This window comes from Cydia strobilella, chromosome 3 (assembly GCF_947568885.1).
Source record: "Cydia strobilella chromosome 3, ilCydStro3.1, whole genome shotgun sequence".
Classification (NCBI taxonomy): domain Eukaryota; kingdom Metazoa; phylum Arthropoda; class Insecta; order Lepidoptera; family Tortricidae; genus Cydia; species Cydia strobilella.
In genome coordinates this window covers 1,290,748-1,316,068 of record NC_086043.1, presented here as the reverse complement: position 1 = coordinate 1,316,068, position 25,321 = coordinate 1,290,748, and the positions used below count along the sequence as shown (strand labels likewise).

At 34.3% G+C, this 25,321-nt stretch overlaps 1 protein-coding gene across 4 annotated transcripts in view; it reads left to right on the top strand.

Moving 5' to 3' along the window:
- The window catches only part of LOC134755650 (uncharacterized), a 276,948-nt gene that overhangs the window by 94,578 nt on the left and 157,049 nt on the right, over nt 1-25,321 (top strand). For 2 of the 4 annotated variants that reach the window (XM_063692176.1, XM_063692178.1), the window contains exon 1: nt 24,919-24,936. The exons of the other annotated variants lie outside the window; for them this stretch is intronic. The gene's annotated coding sequence lies outside the window, so the exon portion shown is untranslated. Of the gene's footprint in view, nt 1-24,918; nt 24,937-25,321 lie in introns of those variants that run through there. 4 annotated transcript variants of the gene reach the window in all.

The window sequence follows — 25,321 nt, the reverse complement described above, 5'->3', positions numbered from 1 at the left end:
ACGAATGCATGATTTTTTCAATTAAACGCTATCTCTTGGCAACTTGTGGGTAGAAAAGAATACATAAGTATTTAAATTACTTGATTACAATTTGTTTTCTATAAATCAAGAATACTAAACTTTAAATACTCTACTAATCAAGAATAGGTAGGTACTTAACGCAGTACTAACGGTGTAAACGAATTTGTTTGGTAAATTAATAATATTTTTACTGTACATGTACATACCTAAATTAATTTTTAACAAGCAGAAACGTTTGCGAACGATGCTATTAAGTTCAAGTCTCACCCAAGGCAGTAATTTTCCACTTTTAAATTTATTCTAAGCTTTAGATATATCTAGTCTGAAAATGTATCTTAACTTGTACGTTCATAAAATTATCACAAAAGTTTATAAACTAAATGGAATCGGCTTCCTAAAACTAACTGTAAGTACGAACTATATTTCAAATGATAAATAAGTATCCTTTCTCTTTTAATGATTAATCGAAATATAATTAAAACGCCTACTGCCGGCTACCTGTAGTCACACTGCATACAGACGTACAGCAGGTGCGCTGAACCTAAGTATATTTCTTTTCATTAGAAAAAAAGTGTAGTGTTCCCAGATGCATTAAAATTTCACAAGGTGACTTATTTACAGTCAGCAAAAGTCCTGGTTGCATGTATGTACGTAAAGGATAAAAAATACATTTATGCATCTCCTCCAGTTAACAGTATCTGCTTGCTATCAAGCAGTCTGTACAATTAATAAATTAATTAAATATATTAATAACGGATCACTCGCGCATTTTAAGTCGAAAAACGCTCGACATGTACATGTGTAATACGTGAGTGACCCGTTATTAATATATTTAATATGTCTGTGTCTCACGGAATTTTTGTTAATCAATTAATTGATACCATAAAGTTAGCAAAAACAGTTAGATATATATGGTTCCTGTGGAACTGAGCAGCACAGTATGCCGCATGCATCGGAAAAGATGCACAAAGTTACTACTAGATTGATACTTAGTCAAACCAAAAAGACACCGCGCGACGAATTGGTTGCATTTTGTAAAGAGTAGTAGTTAAAATTTCAACCAATAGAGTCAAGTGGAGAAAAAAGCGTGAAGCCTTTGTCTAGCAGCGTAGTTTGCCCTAAGTAGTTGGCTGACAAAAAAAATGCATACCTACTGTTGGTGTAATCTTCTATACACCTGCATAATTCAATCTCATTGCCATTGCCTAGAAAGTAAGCGTAATGGCTACTCAAATAAATTAAATTCGAAATTCATCTAGTTACCATCGCCTCCTACCTATGATGCTACCCGGTTGGTGATAAGGACGAAGCATGGCACTATTTTCTCTTTCCTCTTATAGGAATCGCAATAAGACTATCTTTCTCTATCAAAGAGTGTCAGGCCCTTGATTGGTTCCCATATATTTCACGACTCTTTCCGCACAGACTATATCATTCATGTCAATTTGTGTTTAACCTCGCACTGTCTGAATGCAACTATAAAAAAAAAACATTAAATTAATTTAAATTGCTAATCTGCATTCCGTTGTCGCCACGGTACCAATAGCAACACTGAACACTGATGATAGACCTTAATGTCATTTGAATAAGGTTCACTCAAGATCAGTTATTTCTGTCGTCGCCTCGGTACCATCGCCCACATTGTTAACTGACAGTTTCTAAACCTTATTACTAAAGGCATAAGGTCCACCGATGGATAATTATTAAGAGTGTTGCTGTTTGTACAGTCGCCATCAGATATATCGGAGCGCCCGAGGTGCTCACAAATATATAAGCACGCCTCTATTGTCAAGGCCTTAGAGTGCGTGTTCAGATATTTTGAGCACCTCGGGCGCTCTGATATATCTGATGGCGACTGTACGAAGTACTGATATGGTTCAATAAAAGATGTGACATTTGGAAACTTGTTTTTCCTTATTTCAATATATCTTTGAACTCTGTGGTCCGAAGTGTATAAACAGTGCACATAATATTAAAACAACTTGCTTTCAAATTTATTTTCGGTCAAGCAAATATAATATATCTGAATGGTTTAATGAATAGTACCTATCAGAGACCGTATTCTACAGAATTATTGAAATGATTTTACTACCCTGAATATGAAAACCTAGTTAGAAAGTAATAAAAATTGAAATAAAACTATGAGTAACTATCGCGGTAACCGAACACAATATTAATTAATATTGATTTAAAACAAGATATACATGCAAGATAAATATCGCAATTAATGTTTGACACCTTAATAGCAATATATAAAAAATAAAATCATTTATTTCGGACAATTTGGAATCCATATATCACATATCAAATATAAAATATTAAAATTAAATATCAATCAACTTTAGAAATTAAAATTACAACATTGTTTAAATTACAATTTAAAATAGAATTAAAATAAATAATTAATCGAATTTAAACTGTTGTGAGACATACTAACATTAAATCATTTTACGGTTTAGACTCACTTGTTTTAGTCACTCACGCGACATGTTTCGGAGAGCCTAGTCGCATGTCGCGTGAGTGACTAAAACAAGTGAGTCTAAACCGTAAAATGATTTAATAAATAATTAAATTAAAATTTTAAAAATTGATTGATAAAACGAACCTATTAAATTAAATTAAATTAATTATATAACTACGTCAACACCTATGACATCTAGTAGTTATTGATAATATATATTATATAAGACAAGCACATAGCTTTTGCATCACATGTGATGTGTGTGTTTTTTTTATCATACGATTTTCAAAATAAATAAATACTTTCAATAAGTAGGTTATTTCCGTTATTTATTTTTTATATCATTAGCAAAAATGGATAATAACGTAGTAATTTGGATTACCCTTTCACATATTCCATAACATTTTACTGGTAATAATTAAAGTTAGAACATATTTCCGTGCCTATACTTATTAGTGCCAATTGCACCATTCCACTTACCCGGGGTTAACCGGTTAAACCGTTAACCCAGTGTCAAATTGTACTGGTAACCATGGTAACTTTAACCGGTTAACCCCGAATTAGTGTGATGGTACAAGTGGCGTTTAGTGCTCAACTTTCTAGTAATTCTAAAGGAGAAATTTGACGCCAAGCGCATAGTTCATTTATCATATTTATGACAGGTATTATTTAGTGCTAGTGTTAGTTAAATTGGGGTCAGGCTTTGTGCCTAGTGTCCAATTGACAGCTTGGTAGGATATCGAAAATACAATACTGTAGTGAAACCTCGGTAAGTCGAACCTTTAAATTTGGTGAATAGTTCTCTATTCTGAACACTAAAGCACAATTACATAGAAGTATGTCCTAAAAACGTGTTTCGAACACGTATGGAGTATTACACGTATTGCTTTGGCACGCGCCCAGACGGTAGCCCAACACTCGCAGAAACAAAACAATGGCTTTTGTTTAACAGAGTAGGGCCTTAGGCGTAAAAATCTTTTGAGAAAATTCATACTATAGCTTAACGGAATATTATATACATATCAGGATCGTAGCAAGTGGAAATCCGTGGTCTCTGCCTACCCCTCCGGGAAATAGACGTGATTATATGTATGTATGTATGTATATACATATACATTTTTGTCGCATAATGGAATTTCGTGTTTATTCCGCCCAGAACGAGAATCTTCAAACTTTACAAATTTTATAAGAATCTAATAAAAAAGAAATCGGCAACAAAAATAAACATGTCTCACCATACAAAAGCGAATATATGTAAACACACACTTGTATTGTAACGATCGCTATAATGACAGCTGTAGATTGCACGACAAGCATAGACAAATGGTGTCTTTGTCCGTATGTAGGTTGTAGAAAGTAATCAGCTTGGATTTTCTCTGGGAAATTATTGAACAACGCGAGATACAACGCGGGTGATGAACATTTCCTTTCATTTGTGGCTTTTCTTAGTGCCCTAACGGCTTCTAGAAGTTTTGATCCAGCAGGCGTATTGTGGATGGCTTTATCTAGAAATTTTGGGTAGTAAAATGTCACTTTTAAACACCACGCGATTGATATTTTCCATCACGATGCCACTTAGATAAAGGCCATCATATCCACAGATACTGGAAAGAAATGGAATCGATTGGCATACAATTTTTTTTCGAGATTGACGATTTTGTCGCTGATCCGATCGCGACCAGCTATAAGCACTTTTGTCACTTCTGATTCTGAGTCTTGCGTTTGCATGTACAGATACTCCACTTGCAAGTAGTCGGTAGAGTAGAAGGAACGAAGCACTACCTTTCAGAGGTAGAGGTATCAGAAACGTACATAATTACATATACAATTAAGATAATTCTGGCTCTATGTAACCGTTTTTCCAAGTTCCAGTTTTCCTCACCTTGACCTTACACTTACAATGTATGGAATAGTCAAAAATTCCTGCAAATTCAAACTAAACACATGAACTTTAATAAATAAAAAGGTCTGAGTAGTCACTAAGCGCTTAGACAATAATTAACCTAAACTCCACTTGGATTATGACAAAATTAGAGCACGATGACTTAATTCACCCATTATTCATATCGCTGACATAATGAGATGAGCTAACATGGGTTATTCAACCTGCTTGGAAAGTGAGAGAAATGCAGAGAAATTCGCATACACCCGGCGATCATGCTAGGCTGTAGATCGCTTGCCTATAGATGAAGCATGCTGACTGAGTAACTAAAAGTACTTAAGCACCCCTTTTTCCATTTACACATTAATTTCAATCTTAAGAAATCGCGAAGCGTCTGGTTGATATAACTGGTGACCGAAGAGCTGGCAGCTTCCTCGCATAACGTGTATCAGCGTCGCGATACAACGAGAAATTGCCGCCAGCATCCTTGGCACAATGCGTCAAGGGCCTATTTTAGATTTAAGCTAGTTATTAATTTAGTTTAGAAGTACCACTGTATATAGAATTATAGATACACTGTGTATAGATTAGTGCAAAAATAATTTATATTGTAATTTAATATTATGAAATAAATAAATCTAAAATCTAATCTACATCTATATCTTTCATGTAAATAAATTATTATTCTTTTATATAAAAAAAACTTTAATTTATTTAGTTTTCGAATTAGGTATAAAAACAGTGCGACTAGTTACAATTTCACGTAATTATGAGATGTTAAATTAGGTCTTTTAAATTAATACACAAGATTTATTAAAGATTTTGCGTTTTGCATGAAATTACCACTCATTAATTCTAGGATGTCCACTAATTTTATATAAAAGAGCAATTGTTAGTTACAGTTGCATCTTCCTTTCCGTTTTAATCAAAAATATCAACAACAAAAATAAAGTTTTAGGGATAAACATTCATACCTAGTCATTGTAATGTAATATGATGTGAGACTGCACCCACTTTGTCATGCACGGTCTACGGAAAGTAGTCTATGTACTAAAGTCACTCAACGGAACGATAGTTTCATGACATTCCTAACCTTATCTCGTAACCGATAAGGTATATAATACATTAAACTCACTACATTATTTAAGCTATGCTCACGATTTCAATTTGTGTGATAGGAGTAGAGATTTAGGTGTCTAATAAGTGTCTGAAGATCTAAGTTTCTATTTTCTCTTTGAAATTGGAAATACGCTATTATACAGAGTTAAATTTTAACCACCAGCCAAACTCTGTGTAGTGACTTTATAGGTCACACTGAATAACTTTTATTATGGGACCAATGCCGAAATCGCGAAATTTATACTGTGTTAAAATATGTATTGTGTACTTATGAAGCGCATTATTCATAAGTGCCAGAATATCGCATTTTATTCATAATGTTTTTTTTTTTCTTAATATTAGAATAATTTTTTTTATTGATAAAACCTTATTACTAATATAACATTTAAAACATTTGCGCTTTAAACACATATTAAATTCGTGCGTGGATGTTGTGTGTTGCGTGTCGGACTATTGACAATTAACATTTATGTGTAGTGAATGGTTTGAAAATGTGTTGTCCAGGTACCCCAAACTTTTTCATACACTTTTAGTCACACAAATCTCTGTTTTGACATTTTGTTGGGACGTCAGTTATTATGTAAAAGTGCACGCATAATGTAACATTATCAATAAGCACATTTACAATCGGGTATATCGCGAATTTATTTTATTACCTTTAGTTACCGACGTTTCGACACAGATTTCACTGGTCGTGGTCGCGGCTAACTGACGTCCCAACAAAATGTCAAAACAGAGATTTGTGTGACCAAAAGTGTATGAAAAAGTTTGGGGACCTAGACAACACATTTTCAAACCATTCACTACAGATAAATGTTAATTGTCAATAGTCCGACACGCAACATCCACGCACGAATTTAATATGTGTTTAAAGCGCAAATGTTTTAAATGTTATATTAGTAATAAGGTTTTATCAATAAAAATAAATTATTCAAATATTAAGAAAAAAAAAACATTATGAATAAAATGCGATATTCTGGCACTTATGAATAATGCGCTTCATAAGTACACAATACATATTTTAACACAGTATAAATTTGAGAGTACACAGTACAAAGAGAGTGTATAAGGGAGAGGTAGAAACGGGAGTTGGAAGGGGCAGACCTCGGCGGACTTTCTCTGATCAGATCGGGGAAATCCTGAAGAAAGGCCAGGTTAAGAGCACCCTAAACCGGCGAGCGTGTATGAGGAATGTTATGAAAGTGAACGAAGCGAAAGAGGTATGTCAGGATCGTAGCAAGTGGAAATCCGTGGTCTCTGCCTACCCCTCCGGGAAATAGGCGTGATTATATGTATGTATGTATGTAGTATAAATTTCGCGATTTCGGCATTGGTCCCATAATAAAAGTTATTCAGTATGACCTATAAAGTCACTACACAGAGTTTGGCTGGTGGTTAAAATTTCACTCTTAATATGGTTACAGTATAATAATATCTTCTCAAAATTTAATTTGTCCTGAGTGCAAAAAGCGATTGAAGGAAAAATATGCAGTATACAGATGGTACAGTAATTTCATAAAAAACTTTTTGAATATTTATTTTTGATATCTGATTATTTTGGTTATATTTAAGGTTAAACTGTTTGTATTCCTAAGCTCAACCTCATTTTGTTAATCCAAAATAAAAACCTCCCAAAGCTCACAAAACACGGCGTGACTAAAGAAAAAACGTGCCCTATCAATAACTACGTGCTTAGCACCTAAACTAATTTCATTGACACTTTCTATCGGGAAAAAAAATCTTTTGTACAAACTTTTACCACACAGTGGGCAATACTTAATTCCGACCTCATAACCGACAAAAAATTACACAAAAGTGTCGTCGGTCTGTCACGACATCATTTCTTTATTTCCAAATAGTGACGGAATGTTCCCACTGTTAAAAGCCCTCGCTACGCTCGTGGCTAATTTGGTGTTGAAATTTCTTCCTTTGTTAAGGAACGTTTGTTTCAGGGATTATGTTAAGTTTATTTGACAAGGTTTCTGTTTACGAAAAAAATGTTGAAAAACAATGTATTAGGAGTTACTATTAGCGTTTGAATTTAATCTTTAAGTCTGTAGTTTAAGGTGCAAATTTGCACAATTGCTGCTATAATTTGCTGGTTGACATATAACTGGAAAACAGGCAGCATAGTTCTGTTTATATCATTCAGTTCATTGATGATACCTAATGACTCTTTAAAAAAGTTTAGATATGCAAATCAAACAAATCGTCTAATCAAACATATTCATTAAAATACACATTGTATTATTAAAAAAACCGGCCAAGTGCGAGTCGGACTCACACATGAAGGGTTCCGTACCATCAACTATAAAAACGGTCACCCATCCAAGTACTGACCCCGCCCGACGTTGCTTAACTTCGGTCAAAAATCACGTTTGTTGTATGGGAGCCCCACTTAAATCTCTATTTTATTCTGTTTTTAGTATTTGTTGTTATAGCGGCAACCGAAATACATCATCTATGAAAACTTCGGCTGTCTAGTTATCACAGATCACGAGATACAGCCTGGTGACAGACGGACAGACAGATGGACAGCGGAGTCTTAGTAATAGGGTCCCGTTTTTACCCTTTGGGTACGGAACCCTAAAAACAATCGTTTACTTCTTACAAAGATTTATTACACATAACTCAGATAAGTTATTTCAAACTTTTAATCCGACATTACATCAAATCTTAGTTTCAAAACGAATTAGGGTAATCCTTTAATGTAATTGAAAGCGATGTGACAACATTAAATTACGTAAGTTAAGTAGTGCATCCATTTTGCACTTGGAAAAGGTGATGCTATGTTCCTTTGTGATGTTATTTTAGTTAATTTGTTTTTAAATGGGAGATTAGATGTGTGGGCGATCAAATAGTGCTCTAGTATAAAGATGTGTAATGTGTAATACTTGTGCAACGTGTGCAATGTGAAATGAATAGATGGCACATATAAACTTGTAAAAGTTGTTTAAATAATACGGAGTATTACTGCAATGTGTTGCCGCCAGAGTAGCTAGTGCCGCAGCACTAGCACAAACCGTAAACCCATATAAATTATAGAGTAACATATAGTTTGTCAAAGGACTGTCTCATTTCAAACATAGACAGAGAGAATTATACTATCTCTGTCTTACACTAGTACTATCACCCAAAAGAAAGGGATGAGTATAATTTTCCTGGTTGTTACTGACTGACAAATTGGTTTGACCAACTATATATACTATGCCGTAAACAGTTTTTTGACAAGTTTTCACAGAATATTTTTAACGAATAAATTTTATGTGACATTGATTCATCAAAGAAATTTGTTTACTGTTTGTGCTAGGGGCGCCCTCTATTAAAAGTTAAAAAGGTGTAGCCTTTCTCAAAGATAAATGCTCGTACTTTTTTCGGTGCCTTTGACTACAAACTTAGATATTCTTATTTAATCATTTAATTAAAAAACCGGCCAAGTGCGAGTCGGACTCGCGCACGAAGGGTTCCGTACCATCACGGAAAAAACAGCAAAAAAATCACGTTTGTTGTATGGGAGCCCCATTTAAATATTTATATTATTCTGTTTTTAGTATTTGTTGTTATAGCGGCAACAGAAATACATCATCTGTAAAAATTTCAACTGTCTAGCTATCGCGGTTCATGAGATACAGCCTGGTGACAGACGGACAGCGGAGTCTTAGTAATAGGGTCCCGTTTTCACCCTTTGGGTACGGAACCCTAAAAACTATCATATATTTAAATAGTGACACTAAATTTTATAAGGTTACAATAAAAATACACAATAAACGATAAATAAAATAAATGTAAGCATTAGTGGCTTTTGTAGGTCTCACCTTTAAGAATAAATGTAAAGTACCAGAAGTACTCCTTTTATTAATTTACGTAATAACATATTACATAAGTTACAGCCAAACGATGTGTCGACTAAGTTCAATCTGTCAAACCTGTCCAAAGTTTGTTAAAGTTGTTAAATTTCACGTGTAAGGAAGTAAAATAAATCTCGATAGGTGATTTAGGAGACTTTAATAAAAACTGTGCCTAATAGTGCAAACGAATACGTTTGGTAGTTTAATATGTCAGTTGTAAGAAGCATGATCCGACAATATTTCTACGATTAATTTCTACTTTTTTAGGGTTCCGTACCCAAAGGGTAAAAACGGGACCCTATTACTAAGGCTCCACTGTCCGTCTGTCCGTCTGTCTGTCTGTCATCAGGCTGTATCTCATGAACCGTGATAGCTAGACAGTTGAAATTTTCACAGAATATGTATTTCTGTTGCCGCTATAACAACAAATACTAAAAAGTACGGAACCCTCGGTGCACGAGTCCGACTCTCACTTGGCCGGTTTTTTGCAATAACATAACGTCACAATGACTATAACTAGTTATAGTATTCTTAATAATTTGAATTTTCCTAATCACCCCAATTTTATTTCGTTTTTTATCGCTCCAAATCCCGTCGGTCAACATTCTAACCAAGGGCCAAAGAAAGCATATTTTTTCCGCCTCACATACGGTCAAACTTTCACGGACCGAATGGGCTAATGTACAAAAAGTTATCAACATACAAATTATCTACACAACAACAACGGAATCTAAGTCATATCTGAAACCAATTAGGATTATTATCGATTGCTTGATGAATAACGCCATCTGTTGTGGAAAAGGCGTATCAGGTGTGCGTTTTTGTGTGACATGTGACGTTTTGTATAGGACAGGTAATAAATCATTTATAGCGAGGCGCGACGTTACGTATTTGATGGACAGTCCGGTTTGATAAAAAACCGGTCAATGGGTCCGGGGGATTATTTTGTACAAGTTCCGTAGAAATGTACCACTGTGCAACTTGTCAAATGTGGTATTTTCTATAAAAAGCGAAGATAGTTATAACTCCGTAATAGATGGATACAGTCTACGAAAATTTGATTCTCGATCAGATGGCGCCACTAGTTTTGGCCTACTCTCGTATAGAGGGCGTTGACAGTTTCGTTTGTTATTTATAATTTTAACGCATATCAGTGAAAGAACATGAGTCAAAATTATATAAAAATAATTAATGCAAATAAAAAAAAACATTTATCCATATTTAAATACATTTTAACGTATTTTTATAAATCTTCATTTTTAGTTTTAAAGTATGTCGATAGATGGCAGTGAATTTACAGTGGTTACAAAATTGTGGTTATTGTCGATGGCGCTTAGGCCATTATTAACGATGCTCCGATATACGGATATAAATACAATGCCGCGCGACGCTGTGCGGCTTAAGACCCATTGACAATAAGGTCCCTTTTCATATAAAATGCCCCAAATGATGTACAATTTAGAGAAAAAGTAAGGGCCTGTTACATGAAGGGAACGTTTCAGGAATGGAAGTAAGGACGTGAGTATGTTTATTGTATCACAAACATATAAATTATGTTTCTAAAACGGTCCTAATTTAACATTTTGCAAAAAAATACACGTTTGGTTTTAGGGTTTTCTCTAAAAAGTGTTCCATTTTCATTGTTCGTGAGAGAGCGAGTCTCGTCAAAAATTTAATAGGTAACTAAGTCACTAAACTATTACTTGAAATTTTTTAATGGAACCCTAAAAACCAACTGACGCGCATGTTGATACGAGATTACTAGTGTCTGATGCAGTTAAGCTGTTTATATCAAATTGACCGCTTTAGGCGCTGTCCACTTTCGGCTTATACTTGTAAGACTGACAGATCTTCATATCATACTTGTACAGTCGCCATCAGATATATCGGAGCGGCCACGGTGCTCACAAATATCTGAGCACGCCTCTATTGTCAAGGCGCTAGGTGTGTGTTCAGATATTTTTGAGCACCTCGCCCGCTCCGATATATCTGATGGCGACTGTACCGTGCTTTGGTATCTTTATGCTTTGTTTTTATATCTGAAAATATAAAATGACATTTTGGCAATACTAAAATGACCATACCCCAGTTTGGCGGGTGCAATTTGGTTTGACGTTTGAAAAGGGCGAGGACAAGTGAAACATAGTATAAGTCGATGTTGATAAAATTATGACATATACAAAAATGAAAAGAATGAGTGAAAGAAGGCTAACAAAGACAGTGTATAAGGGAGAGGTAGAAACGGGAGTTGGAAGGGGCAGACCTCGGCGGACTTTCTCTGATCAGATCGGGGAAATCCTGAAGAAAGGCCAGGTCAAGAGCACCCTAAAGTCCTAAACCGGCGAGCGTGTATGAGGAATGTTATGAAAGTGAAGGAAGCGAAAGAGGTATGTCAGGATCGTAGCAAGTGGAAATCCGTGGTCTCTGCCTACCCCTCCGGGAAATAGGCGTGATTATATGTATGTATGTATGTATGTACAAAAATGATTTTATTACTTAGATTTTTATCAGTTTTACAGTGAGGCACTATTACCGAACTTAGGTTTTGTTATACCTATAAATAAATATGTTTTATTGTACACTAAAAATTATACCTAAGCCTAAGATAAAATCATAATAATTAAATATGATATAATTGATATAACTACACTTACCCTACTTAACAGCCGATAGATAAATTAAATCGAGCATATTATGAACAGTTTCTTATGTTGTTGTTATAAGATTTAGTGTAAGTTAAATGGTCATTTTTGTTGTTTTAGTTTTAGAAATTAATCTTTAGATTTTAATTTTTTATTTGTACAAATAGTTTGCTTTAACCTAGGGTACTCCCGACACAGGCAATTTTTTGCTTACCGGGCGGCTCCATCACCTAAATCATGGCAATTTCTGTTTAAAACAAATAAAGATTTATGTGTTTTGTAAGATATTTAATTTTTGTATAAAATCGACGGTTTAACGATATTTTTGTAACAATGTTTAGATATTGTGTTATAATTACAATACAATACAATACAAATCCTCTTTATTGCACAACCTCACCCTACCCTATTTTATTTTTATTTAATTACCTAAATAAAAATAAAATAAAATATATTTAAATCAAAGCATATCAACGAGAAGAAGAAAACAGACTAAATTATAAATCCGTTCGATATGCAATCACACGCATCCAAATTCCAAATGATTGATATACAGACAAGCGATCATAAATATGATTGTAGACATTCTAGTTAACATTGATGTATTTCCTACTTGATGTAATTAATTGGTTATATTGACGATAAAATTGTTTTGTTGCAGGTACGTCCCAGAGCTTTAAACCGGTTATACAACAGTTAATGCATGAAATTGTATTTAAGGTTTGTACTTAGATGAAGAAAGTAGGAAGTGTGTCTGTAATAAAATGTTCTACAGTTTAATGCGTATGCGACCTAGTTTGCAATGAAAATGAATGAATTTGCAATGAATGTTTGACCTTCTAATGAAACAACACTTAAAACAAATTATATACCTACTAGATTTTGCCTTCTTCGGCTGCGTGGAATTAGTAATTAGAATATAGAGTTTTATTCCCTACTTAAGAAATTATTGTTTCCCCATACAAACTTTCACCCCCCTTTTTACACCTTTGATTTCGGGGATAAAAACTATTCTGTATCTCTACCCACATTTCAAACTCTCCATACCAAATATCATCTAAATCGGTTCAGCGGTTATTGATTCCCCATACAAATTTCCACCCCCCTTTTCACCCCCATAAAGGATGACTGCTGGGATAGAAACTACCCTATGTCGTTCTCTGGGACTCAAACTATCTCTATACCAAATTTCAACTAAATCGGTTCAGCGGTTTAAGCGTGAAGAGGTAACAGACAGACACACTTTCGCATTTATAATAATTAAGTATGGATTAGTATGGATACAGGGGGTAACTGCACAAAAGATCCCTATGGGTCGAAGTGTATCCGTAAGGGCCCCCGAAACCATAAGATAAGATAAGATGGATACAGATGTCAATCACAGTGAAAAAATCAACGATGGTCAACTCTGACAAACGCGTCTTTTTATTACAAGCTTTTATTTAACTTGCAATGTACCTATGTAAGTATGTATGTAACATGTTTGTAAGGGTCAAATCTTGCAAGTTAAATTTGACCCACTTCCCGGTTTGCGATGAAGCTGAAAATTTGCATACATATGTAGGTCGGGTGACAATGCAATATTATGGTACCTATGGTACCACTGATCTGATGATGGAGACAGGAGGTGGTCATAGGAACCCTGTGATAAAACAATGCAACCTAATTGTGTTTGGGGTTTTTAGAATTGTCTCGACGAGTATTAGTTGTCTGTGGAATAAAAAGTACAGTCAGCGACAAAAGCTTGTATACCTAAAATTCAATTTTTGCCAAAAACTTATTAGTAATAATAAATAGCTGCAAAACTTGATGATGATCAACTTTATACGCTATTAACAATCATGTCCACCTACGTAACGCATTTGAAACATTGCATAACTTCTATACTTAATATGATCAATTGATCATGATATAAAATTATGCTAATCGAACATTACCATAGATAACAAATAAAACAACGGATCACTTTTAAATAAATGTTATATAAAAGTTAAAAGAGCAGACACATCTTTGATGGAACGGTGATTCATTTTTAAAATTTACTTTCATCCGGTCGGTAAATGTCAATCCTGTTCCATTTATGAATATCGATAGGTATGCATTTACATTTTAGTTTTATCGATATTTAGTACGACTTCCGGTTCGAACGCCATCTTGATAGTAGCCTCGTGATTAATTCCTTTGTTTTTTGCTCATTAATATTGTTTAAAGTGTAATATCGATAGCTTTATTATACAATAATCTAATGTGGTAGTGTGCAGTGAATGGAGAATTAATCTCAAAGCGTGTTTAACCACCATTTTGGAGTCAACGGCCGGTAGTCCACGTGCTTCTCGTAAAATCCAGCTATCGGTTTTACGAGACAACTACAACAACCACCGAACAGCGTCGTGCTCTGAGAGCATTTATTTTGTTCCTACCCTTTTACGTGACACTGGCTACGGGCAACACCGCGCCCTCAAGTCCATCAAGAAAAGATATTTAGTACATCACTGGTTGGTATTTTTAAGGTCATTTCTTGCATTACCAGATTAATTTGATAGAACAGTAACTAGGCTTGAAAGTCAAATTTCTATTTGTGTGTGCTAAGGAATGAATTATTTCTATTCTTTTCTATTCTAAATTCTTAGTCTTTTTTTTTGCTTAAGAACATAGCACGTTTGATGAGTTAAGTATTTGTTCTTCCAATAAAAGCTGTGTTTTTATTAAGTGGAATTACTTTTTGCAAATGGAATACTTAATCCATTATTAACATGATAATTATTCACTGTATTTTTATAAACTAAGCTAAGAGCTTTAAAATTCGCTGGTATCTGTTTTTCTTTACTACAGAAATTACAATTATAGTGTAAAAGTTTTTGCTTCGGATAAAAATTTAATATTTATCGAATAATATTTTATCGATAACCTATCGATAGTTTCAACCCTATTCCCGATATTACGATCTAAATGCACCACGAATATCAATAAGCCGGTGTTGTAAGTGCAGGTTCGAGGAACCGTCCGGCTGTCCGCACGTAGCTTCGGAACCTCAGTAGCCCACTGATATGAGTTTGATTGAAAGGGACAGAGTAGCAAGTGGAAGTAGAGAGATTATAGTTTTAATATTGATAAGTTAGTGACATACTTTAGACACTTTAGTTTTTAATAGGTAAAATAAAATATATTAAGAACGGGTCACTCACGTATTTTAAGTTGAAAAACGGTCGACATGTTTCACTCCGTATCGAGGAGTGTGATCAGGAGCTTGCGTTGACGGTGACGGACCGGCACCGGAAATATGTGAGTGACCCGTTCTTAATATATTTAATATGTCTGTGTCTCACAGAAGTTTTGTTATTTAAAATTGTAATAGGTAATTTGCAAACCCTACATAGATAGATAGATAGATAGAGAGATTTATTATTCAATAATTATACATACAATTTATACAGTTTCCTGCAAAACTGTTTTCACAGTTTGCCTGCAGGTAATATAGTTAACTTAATTATTCTACTTGCTATGTTATGCTACATGTTTTAGTAATTTTAGCTTAAACTTATAAATTATATAGTAATTCATAACTATTGTTTATTATCAGCTCTATAAAATATAATAAATACCCATGTATGTATAAGTGTGTTTCATACATTCTTATTGAATAATAAACAAATTTATTTGCGTGTTTGTTAACAGATCAAAATAATGAGAAGTAGTTTACTTAATAAAAATGACTATAACAAGCTTTTTTATTTAATATAACTACAAATATTAAAATAATACATTTTTATCAACAAGTTTGGGAACAAATCAAATTATTTTATTAAATATTTTGATTTGTGTTTTTTAAAGTAGTCACACTACTATATATAAATTAAAAACTGTAATAGATGTCATATATTAAAGAAAAAGTGACGAAGCCCTCCAGTGGTGAAGGCCGGATTCGAACCGGCGTCTTTAGCTATCGCGGCTAACGCCATGAACCCCTAGGCCACTTCGTCACTTTTTCTTTAATATATGAATATGACATATATTACAGTTTTTACATTTTTATCAATTGAACCCATAAATAATCTATAAACTATTAAGAAACACTCCTTTTTCCTACTCTACGCATAGTGACGTGCCGCGCCAACCAATCGTATCGATACATATCACTCGGCATACTAATCGAGTGAAATTGGAATGTTTATATAAAAAAAGTCGACGGCCGCTACCAGGATGTTCTGGAACGTTCTTAGATTTTTCGAGACTGGATAAGAATAGGGAGTTATTAAGTGTGTTAGTAAGTGTATGTCATGTTGTGAATGTTATTAACCTAGATTTTGGAACAGATGGCAAATAGTTGAATATTTTATTGTTATAATGTTGTTTCAATATTAGTATTATAGGTAGGTATACATCATGATTAATTTGGAATATGAAGCGTGGATGAATGCTTTATTCCTTTCTTAATAACTTACTTTCGCTGAACAACTTATGAAAGTCGCCGCCAAACTGTTTATAAGATTAGCATTGAAGTTGTATCAGCGGGTTTAGCACGGTAGCATTTTGCCTGTCACGTTCTAACAATTAGGTAAGTGCGAAAGTGACAGGCATAGTGACAGGTGATAAAAATGCAATCATGCTGACACCACAGATTTTGTGAATCACCATTGCTGCTATCAACATAGCAAGTTCGTAAAAAATGTAATATACATGGTCTTATTTGGTAACAAGTACGCACGTTAAATTTATCTGACCCAGACATTTTATACAAATACTTAATATAGTTTCTCTACTTAAAAATAGTTAGGGACGTAGGTTTTTACTCGTTGTAAGCAGCAAATAAAAATATAACAGCAGCCTTGATTAAAATGCCACCAGAACACCTACTTAGCAAAAAACCTATTAGTCACGAATCGCGTGGACATATATCTTTAACCGGCAATTTACTATTCTTAATTCAGAATTAATTGTTACCAATCTTTAGTGGATTGTGTCTTACTGTCACGCAACTACCTCTACAGACTCGCTTTTTCACATCACTATTCTCATATCGCAAACATAATTTGCAAAGCAAACCCCACTCTATCTTAAGTCTGCTTGAGTTCCTTTTCAAAATATCATGTGCCACAGATACGAGCTCGCTAAAGAACGGAGTCGATTGTTGCTAATTTACGTTTAGCAAGGCATGCTGCATGTATCACTCGATTCTACAATCGGTTTACGATGTACTCGGTGTTGTTTCGATCGATGTCGTTCGGTTTTTGTTTTTGGCATACTTTCGATACATGACAGTAAAGTCCCCGGTAAGCTCGGTTCTCCATACAAACGTAGTTACGCTCTCATTTTAAAACGACTAGCTAGAGTGCCCTGAAACTTTGTACTTACAATAAGATAAGGTAAATAGGTCTGTAATTAGAATTTACGTTAATTTATAAAATTTACGTAAATTCTAATTAACGTAAAATTAACGTAAATTAATTATTTATTTCATTTGATACCCCACATGGTATGATTAAAAAAAGTAAAAAACTTTGTACTGCCGACTTTTTGACGTCACAGCAACTACCCCCATCACTTTCGCGCATGTCATCTCATATATTTGTGTTCAGGGCATCACACTGAATGCTTTGATACCAAATATCTCTGCGAAGACATGAGAGAAAATCGATTTCCAGAAGACTTCTAGACCAAAAACGTGGCGGCGAAAAGGTGTGAAAGGCGTGAGTAATCCGTTCTACATAATCTATGATCTGTTTTTTTTACCTTTGCGTACTGAACGGCGCATCTCTATTTCATTATTTTTTTTCCTTCTCATTAACCACCCACTCCACATATTTATTGCCATTATATACTTTGCCCTACTTCATATCCTTGTACTGTGATATCTTAGTCGTCAAGTAAAATATATCTTATAACTATGCAGTTAAAATTCAAAACCGTATTTACCGTTGGTTTGTCATTATATCAGTAAACGTCATATGTATTATATGGTGGGTACTTACATGTACATTCCTCAATGTGATTCCCATACTTAATGGAATAGCTAACTGTTAAGTCACTCTTCGTTTAGAGTCATGTTCAAGAATATTGTGAAATAATCTACATTACAGTAGGTTATAAATATAATATATAAGGTTATAAATAAATACAAGTATTACACATTACTTTCTGTTGGGTTTGGTTCAATTAATTAAAATCCTTCGTATCACAAAAGATACATATAGACTATATGTATCTTTTGTGATACGAAAATACATTTTATTCTTCATTTAAAATAAAAGTCGCATGATTTAGTTCCTTTTATTTTATTCTGGACTAACGAGTGCAACAATTATTCTTATTCAAATCGATTAGAATAAGAATAACATTGCTGTTTTTATTCTTATTCTTATTCTAGTTAATTTTTGTCCAACTCTGCATATAGTCATATTAGTTGAAACTTTATTTTATTTAGTCTATTATTTCAGGTAATTATTTTTACTCTAATCGATAAAAATATGTATCTTATCAAGAAATAAGGTAATTTCCTTGATCTTTCCATCAAATCAAATCTGCCCCATTTTCCAACACAATACAAGGTGTAACAATAACAGTAGGGATCCATGTTACACCTTGCACTTAACACTCCGTAGAATAGAGTATGTACATACACCCCTGACTGATATGCGTACTATGTTCTTTTCTTTTCTTGATGGACTTGAGGGCGGTGTTGCCCGTAGCCAATGTCACGTAAAAGGGTAGGAACAAAATAAATGCTCTTAGAGCACGACGCTGTTCGGTGGTTGTTGTAGTTGTCTCGTAAAACCGATAGCTGGATTTTACGAGAAGCACGTGGACTACCGGCCGTTGACTCCAAAATGGTGGTTAAACACGCTTTGAGATTAATTCTCCATTCACTGCATACTACCACATTAGATTATTGTATAATAAAGCTATCGATATTACACTTTAAACAATATTAATGAGCAAAAAACAAAGGAATTAATCACGAGGCTACTATCAAGATGGCGTTCGAACCGGAAGTCCCAATGCGTACTATCGCCTGAAGCAAAGCAAAACGAGCATCAATAGAGCATAAAAAATATGTCTCTGTTTAGAAAAAAATACCGACACAAGGTTTCTAAAATTACACTTTCAAATAAAATAGTCGTCCCATATTTTTACCGGAGCCATCCGAACCTAAAACCCCAAACACCCAGACCGTTATTAACCTATTGGCTGGTCAGTTAGTATGCAAGCCACGTCCGCCTAATAACGGAGTGTCTGTCACTGACTGTCTGTATGTGTTACGTAATGTGGAACGGGGTACGTTATTTAGGCGCAGGAATCTTACCAATGATTTTAAAATTAGAACTGAAATAGTTATTTGTGCAACAAGAGAGGAAAGTTGGTTTTTCTTGCGAGTGTTTATTTTGAGTCCCGAGAAAGCGAAAGATCCTATAATTGAATCACGAGCGAAGCGAGTGATTCTAAGGTAGAATCTTGAGCGTAGCGAGGGACTCAAAAACACGAGATGTAAAATAACTTTGCTCTCGTGCTGCACACATAATTTTTCACCTCAGTAGTGAGAACATATTAAAGGTTAAAATGTATTTCGAATTACATAGAATAAACAGAAAAAAAAAGTATTATAATATGTACGATACGATAAGATACGATACGAGACGAGACCGGACCGGACCGGACCGGACCGGACCCTACCGGACCGTACCGGACCGTACCGTACCGTACCGTACCACTAAAAAAATGTAATAAAAGTATGAAGTTCATGGCCTTCACTAAATTAAAAAGCTACATTATTTCACTCCCTGGAGTGAGGAAAGTCGCACTTTCCTCACTCCAGGGAGTGATGAAAGTAGGCTTGTTCGAGCTGCTGAGGTGAAAAAAAATGTACATGCAGAGTAGACGTTTTTCCAAGATGGCGGTGTTGTCTTGAGGTGCCCTAACATCAGATATTCTGACCACGAAAACATGACCTTTCATTAACATACATTTTGACGACCGGTCTGGCCTAGTGGGTAGTGACCCTGCCTGTGAAGCCGATGGTCCTGGGTTCGAATTCCGTTAAGGGCATTTATTTGTGTGATAAGCACAGATATTTGTTCCTGAGCCATAGGTGTTTTCTATGTATTTAAGTATTTATATATTATATATATCATTGTCTGAGTACCCATAACAGAAGCCTCCTTGGGCTTACCGTGGGACTTAGTCAATCCATAGAGTAACTTATACTAGAGCGGTACTGTCATAGTAAATTATGTAACCCCAGTAAATTCACTGCCATCTGTCGACACACTTTAAAACTAAAAATGAAGATTTATAAAAATACGATAAAATGTATTTAAATATGGATAAATGATTTTTTTCATTTGCATTAATTATTTTTATGATTTTAACCCATGTTCTTTCACTGATATGCGTTAAAATTGTTAAATAACAAACGAAACCGTCAACGCCATCTATACGACAGTAGGCCAAAGCTAGTAGCGCCTTCTGAACAAGAATCAAATTTTCTTGATTTTCGAGGCACGTTTTTTCCTTAGACTGTATCCATCTATTAATCTGTGTAAGAATGTCCTGTAATATTTATTTATTTGCCTATTTATTTATACATTCCGAATTTTAGGACTGTTTGAGAGATTTCGGTCTTTGTCCTAGTTCGATTGTGCTACAATGATTTCTTAGCTGCGGTCCGAGCTAGGTATAAGTACTATGTGAAATTATCCGTAAATGTTTAGCGGTTCGTGTATCGGATATTATGTCATAATAATTTAAAAATCTAAGCTAGGTACTGTCTTAAAAGTTTTTTTTTTTTTTTACGTAAGGTAAAATTAGAATTTTTATAGTTTATAATAAATAAATTCATGAAACATTATATATTTCAGTAAGTACGTTTATGCATAACGGCGATACGAATATGACCTATTTGTCTTTTGTCAATGTAAGTTCGGTGACAATGTGATTTTATCATACCGTCGAGCTGATGTGATGACTGATGATGAAGGCCGAAGATGGCCACAAGAACAGGTGATAAAAATATTGCAACCTGATTGAGTTTGGTTCCGTCAAAATCGTTACGTTATGAATAAACTCGCTACAAGCCTCAATTAGCTAAGACAAGTATAAATAGTTTGTCTTAATTATGTTTTTGTAAGAAAGGGATAACACATAAACTTCTCACGTAAAAATACAGAATTTCCGGTTTTTTGTTATAATATCGTGAAACAATGAGTGATTTCAGTGATAAAGATGATCGTTCGCCTGTGGATGTTGCACTTTCCTCGCTATAGTGAGGTGAAAAGTTTTGTGTTACACACGGGTGCAAATGTATGTGTACTCGCTTCGCTCGTGGTTCAACTATAGAATCCTTTCGCTTGCTCGTGTTTCAATTCTACACTCGCGGGTAAAATACAACTTTGCACCCTTGTTTATACAAGGAACACGAGCAAGCGAAAGGATTCTATAGGTGAACCACGAGCGAAGCGAGTGGTTCTAAAATAGAATCCTGAGCGTAGCGAGTGTTTCAACACACGAGAAGTAAAATACATTTGCGCCCGTGTGTAACACAAAACTTTTCACCTCACTATAGCGAGGAAAGTGCAACATCCACAGGCGTTAGATCACCGTCATCACTGGAATCACTCATTTCTTTACGATATTATAACAAAAAACTCTGGAAGTTGTGTATTTTTACGTGAGTCGGTGAGAAAAGGTTTTAAGTAAAAAAATTGTTGACAATGTTGACATTTCTGATGTATGAAATGTCAACGATGCGTTTTGAAATTGCATCGACTCAACTTGTGCGTTCAGAATTATATTTAACATCATTATAAAAAAACAAACGTTTCTTATGGAATTTTAAGGTTTATGACTTAAAATCATTAAATAAAGCTAAATTTGGTATTTTTTATTAGATTCTCAAACCATTTATTTAATAATAATTAATATCGAACGAACCATTATCATGAGCGTTTTACGTTTTGTTATCTGTCAAGCTACTTAAACACGCTCCATCTAAGGTCAAATTATTTTCCCCACTAGTGGATAAAACGCGTTTTTCCCCGTTTGTATTGAAGGATAAACGACAACTTTCCGAGCTAGTGAGGGGAAAATTATCTTATTAAGCCTTGTAAACTTTATGAATAGTGATTAAAGTACGTAGATACAGTTGACATTTTCAGTTTGTATCAAAACTAATTATATGTCAAAATTACTCGCTAGTTCACTTGTATAGTGCACTTGTATAAAGTATATAATCAGTAGGCAGATAAATATGTCACCTTGTCAGTCCAACCGGCTCTTAACCCTCCATTTGCTCCGGTCCAAACCTCACATCTATTTGCATACACATTATGATAGTGTCCAAACATACCGCCCCATATCTTTTACGTGAATCAACCACTAACTCCTATTTCTAAGCGTGAGAATTTGAATACTAGCATCGTGTATGCTAACACTTGGAGAGCATTTCGCTTCAAACCCACCAGCATACACTACCGCTCATAACTATTTAGGCACTCGTAATTTTTTCCATATAATTGTAAATATACAAAATCGTCTTTCAGAATTATACCGCTAAGTCGCAGTCGGGTAACAGTATTTTGTGCTATTTACTTTTTTTAATTTAACAGACATATCGAGCTTCAAAATGATGTGCAAAATATTCGTGTACATTGCCTATTTACCAAATGGCAAGCGTAAAAAAATCCATAAATCGTTTTCCAGTACAAAATCGTTTTTTTTTTGTATGAACTAGTACATAAGAGTTTTTTAAATCGTTGCATAAAGTAAACTCGAAATTTTAAAGGATGTATTTGGCAACAATTTGAGGCTCAATATATTTACCTAAATAAAAATCAATCACTCCAACATGTAAGAGAGTCATTTGCCTGCGATCGAACAGTATGATTTTGAAAATAATTTTTGTATACAATTGTATGGTGAAAATTGCTGGTTCCTAAATACTTTTGAGCTACCGCTTACTTGTAAAATGCAGTTTAGCGTTTTTAATGTTATTTTATGATAAAATCCTGTGTCGTAGCAAACCTTTCTTTCCATCTGGTTATTCCGGAAATACATTTTAGTAGGCATTCATATTTTCATGCCCAGCGGGCGCAGCACGGTTCCATTTTTGTCGTCTAGCACAATGCCCGTCACTTTCGCCCTTACATACTTGTTAGGTGACAAGCGATACAAATGCGACCGTGCTAACCCCGCTGCACATAACCAAGTTTTTGAGTTTTTCTTGATTATCTTAATACAAGTAAAAAACCATGTGTCTATTCCACGAGACATTGTTTAAATATCTAAATCATAATCAATAATTTTTAACTTAAATAATTTTGTGCGAAAAATTTTGGGTTCTAAAGTTCTAAAGTCGTCTATTTCTGAACAGTGATATAGTTATATAACTCCACGTTATAATTAGGCTTTGCTTTTGGGTTGACGCTATGGAAATAATCCAATATTATATGTAGAACGTGACGCTATACGCAGCGTAAAGCGTAAATGTGACGTTTTCAACCAAAAGGTACCACATTGTCGCTTGTCGATAAGGTTGATTTCGAATTGAAGCTATATGGAAATAGCGCCTTATTGACAACCGAGTCAACCGACAATAAGTACCCTTTTGGTTGAAAATGGCACAAATAATCAGACCGTATACTGGTTCTGCCTAAAGCAATATCTCGGCAAGAAATGAAAGTACCGGCCACTTCCTAGTCCACAATTAGATGGTAATACCCCTTCAAGACCTAAATGCTCTAAGCTCGTATGTAACTGGCAGGTTTGTACCCCATTATGGCATTGAAGGGTTACAATGAATAGTCAATTCATCCTGCTATCTCTTGTTTATGTTATAAGATTTGGAGTCTTACTGTTATAATTATAAGGTGCTTAGTTGTATGGAGTTAATGTAACCATGTGGATACTGCTATGGGTTATAAAATTACGTATTTGGTCTTTGGCTTTGTATTGGATTAAGCGGATATAAATATACGATATTTTGTATATTTATTGGTTATTTTGTTGTGTATTTTAATCAACAAGGTATTGTACACAATACATGTACAGTAGAGTACAACCAAACGTGAGTATGTATTGCAAAATTTTTGCTTCTATTAGCGTATAATACATAAGTTACTTAGTAAAAATGTTTAGAAATTAGGACGCTATCAGATAACAAATATTTAATACTAACAGTTATCAATCTCAATTATCTATACATAATGGGATAATTTTGAATTTACTTGATTTTGAATAATTCTACTTAAACAATAGTTTGGTTACTGAATGAATAAAGTAATTTATAGCCAATTAAAAATTGAAAAAAAAAGATGCAATTTTTATATTTCTTTAATATAAATAAATCATGAAAAATTAATATTAGAAGCCATTACCTAATCCTCTTTTCGTATATCAATAAAAATCTTTTTCTAGCATATTGTGTCATCTATAAAACTACTTATTTATAAAAAAAACCACCTCACGAATCTACAAACAATCAATATTTGCGATTTTAATCGATTTTAATCATGACTTCATTTAATAAACATTTACAAAACAAGTTTTAATTATCGTTACGACATAGCAACAAAGCGATTTCAACACGACGCTCCCTTTCACTCGCATTAAATACTGGTAAGTATGAAAAAGATGCCCAATGAATTGCATTGTAATTTCTGACTTTAAGGCTAAAACCTGAAATTTTTATGTTAATCAGTTTACGATAGATCTAATTATAACACTAGTTCGCGATGTAAGTGGTAAGTGAGTGGTCGTGTGTTCCGCGTTCAGTTGTGTTCCAGACTTGAAGACTGTGTTTTGTACTCGTATTTTGTGTTTCGTCGTGTTGCGTTGTGTTCTAGACTTGTAGACTGTGTTTTGTACTCGTATCTCGTGTTTTGGATTTGAGATGGATTTGAAGAACCACAGGCTTTTGAAGTTTGTAAGGAGGAAAAGCGTGTTGTCAAGGGCCACTTCTATATCCTCTCCTAGGTATGTCTATGTATGTTTGAAGTCTTACTAGACCAGTTCTTTGTGACCCTGCCTACAAAACTGGAGGTCCTGGGTTTGAACCATGGTAAGGGTATTTTTTGTGTTTATCACAAATACTTGTTCCTATACTACATAACATTATACATATATGTAGTATCCACAAACAAGCTGTATTAAACTGACTGTGAGACTAGGTCGATAAATGTATTTTCTAATGATATCTATGTATTCATTTAGAAATTATTATTTCAGAAAAAGTTACCATAACATTTTCGTATGTCTTAACTTCTGGAGTAAATTTGCAATTGAAAATCATCTTTATTAACAACTGATAAAGATGTAAATTTCCTTGTCATTATGTCCACGTCCTTGTGTTAGAAAGGAA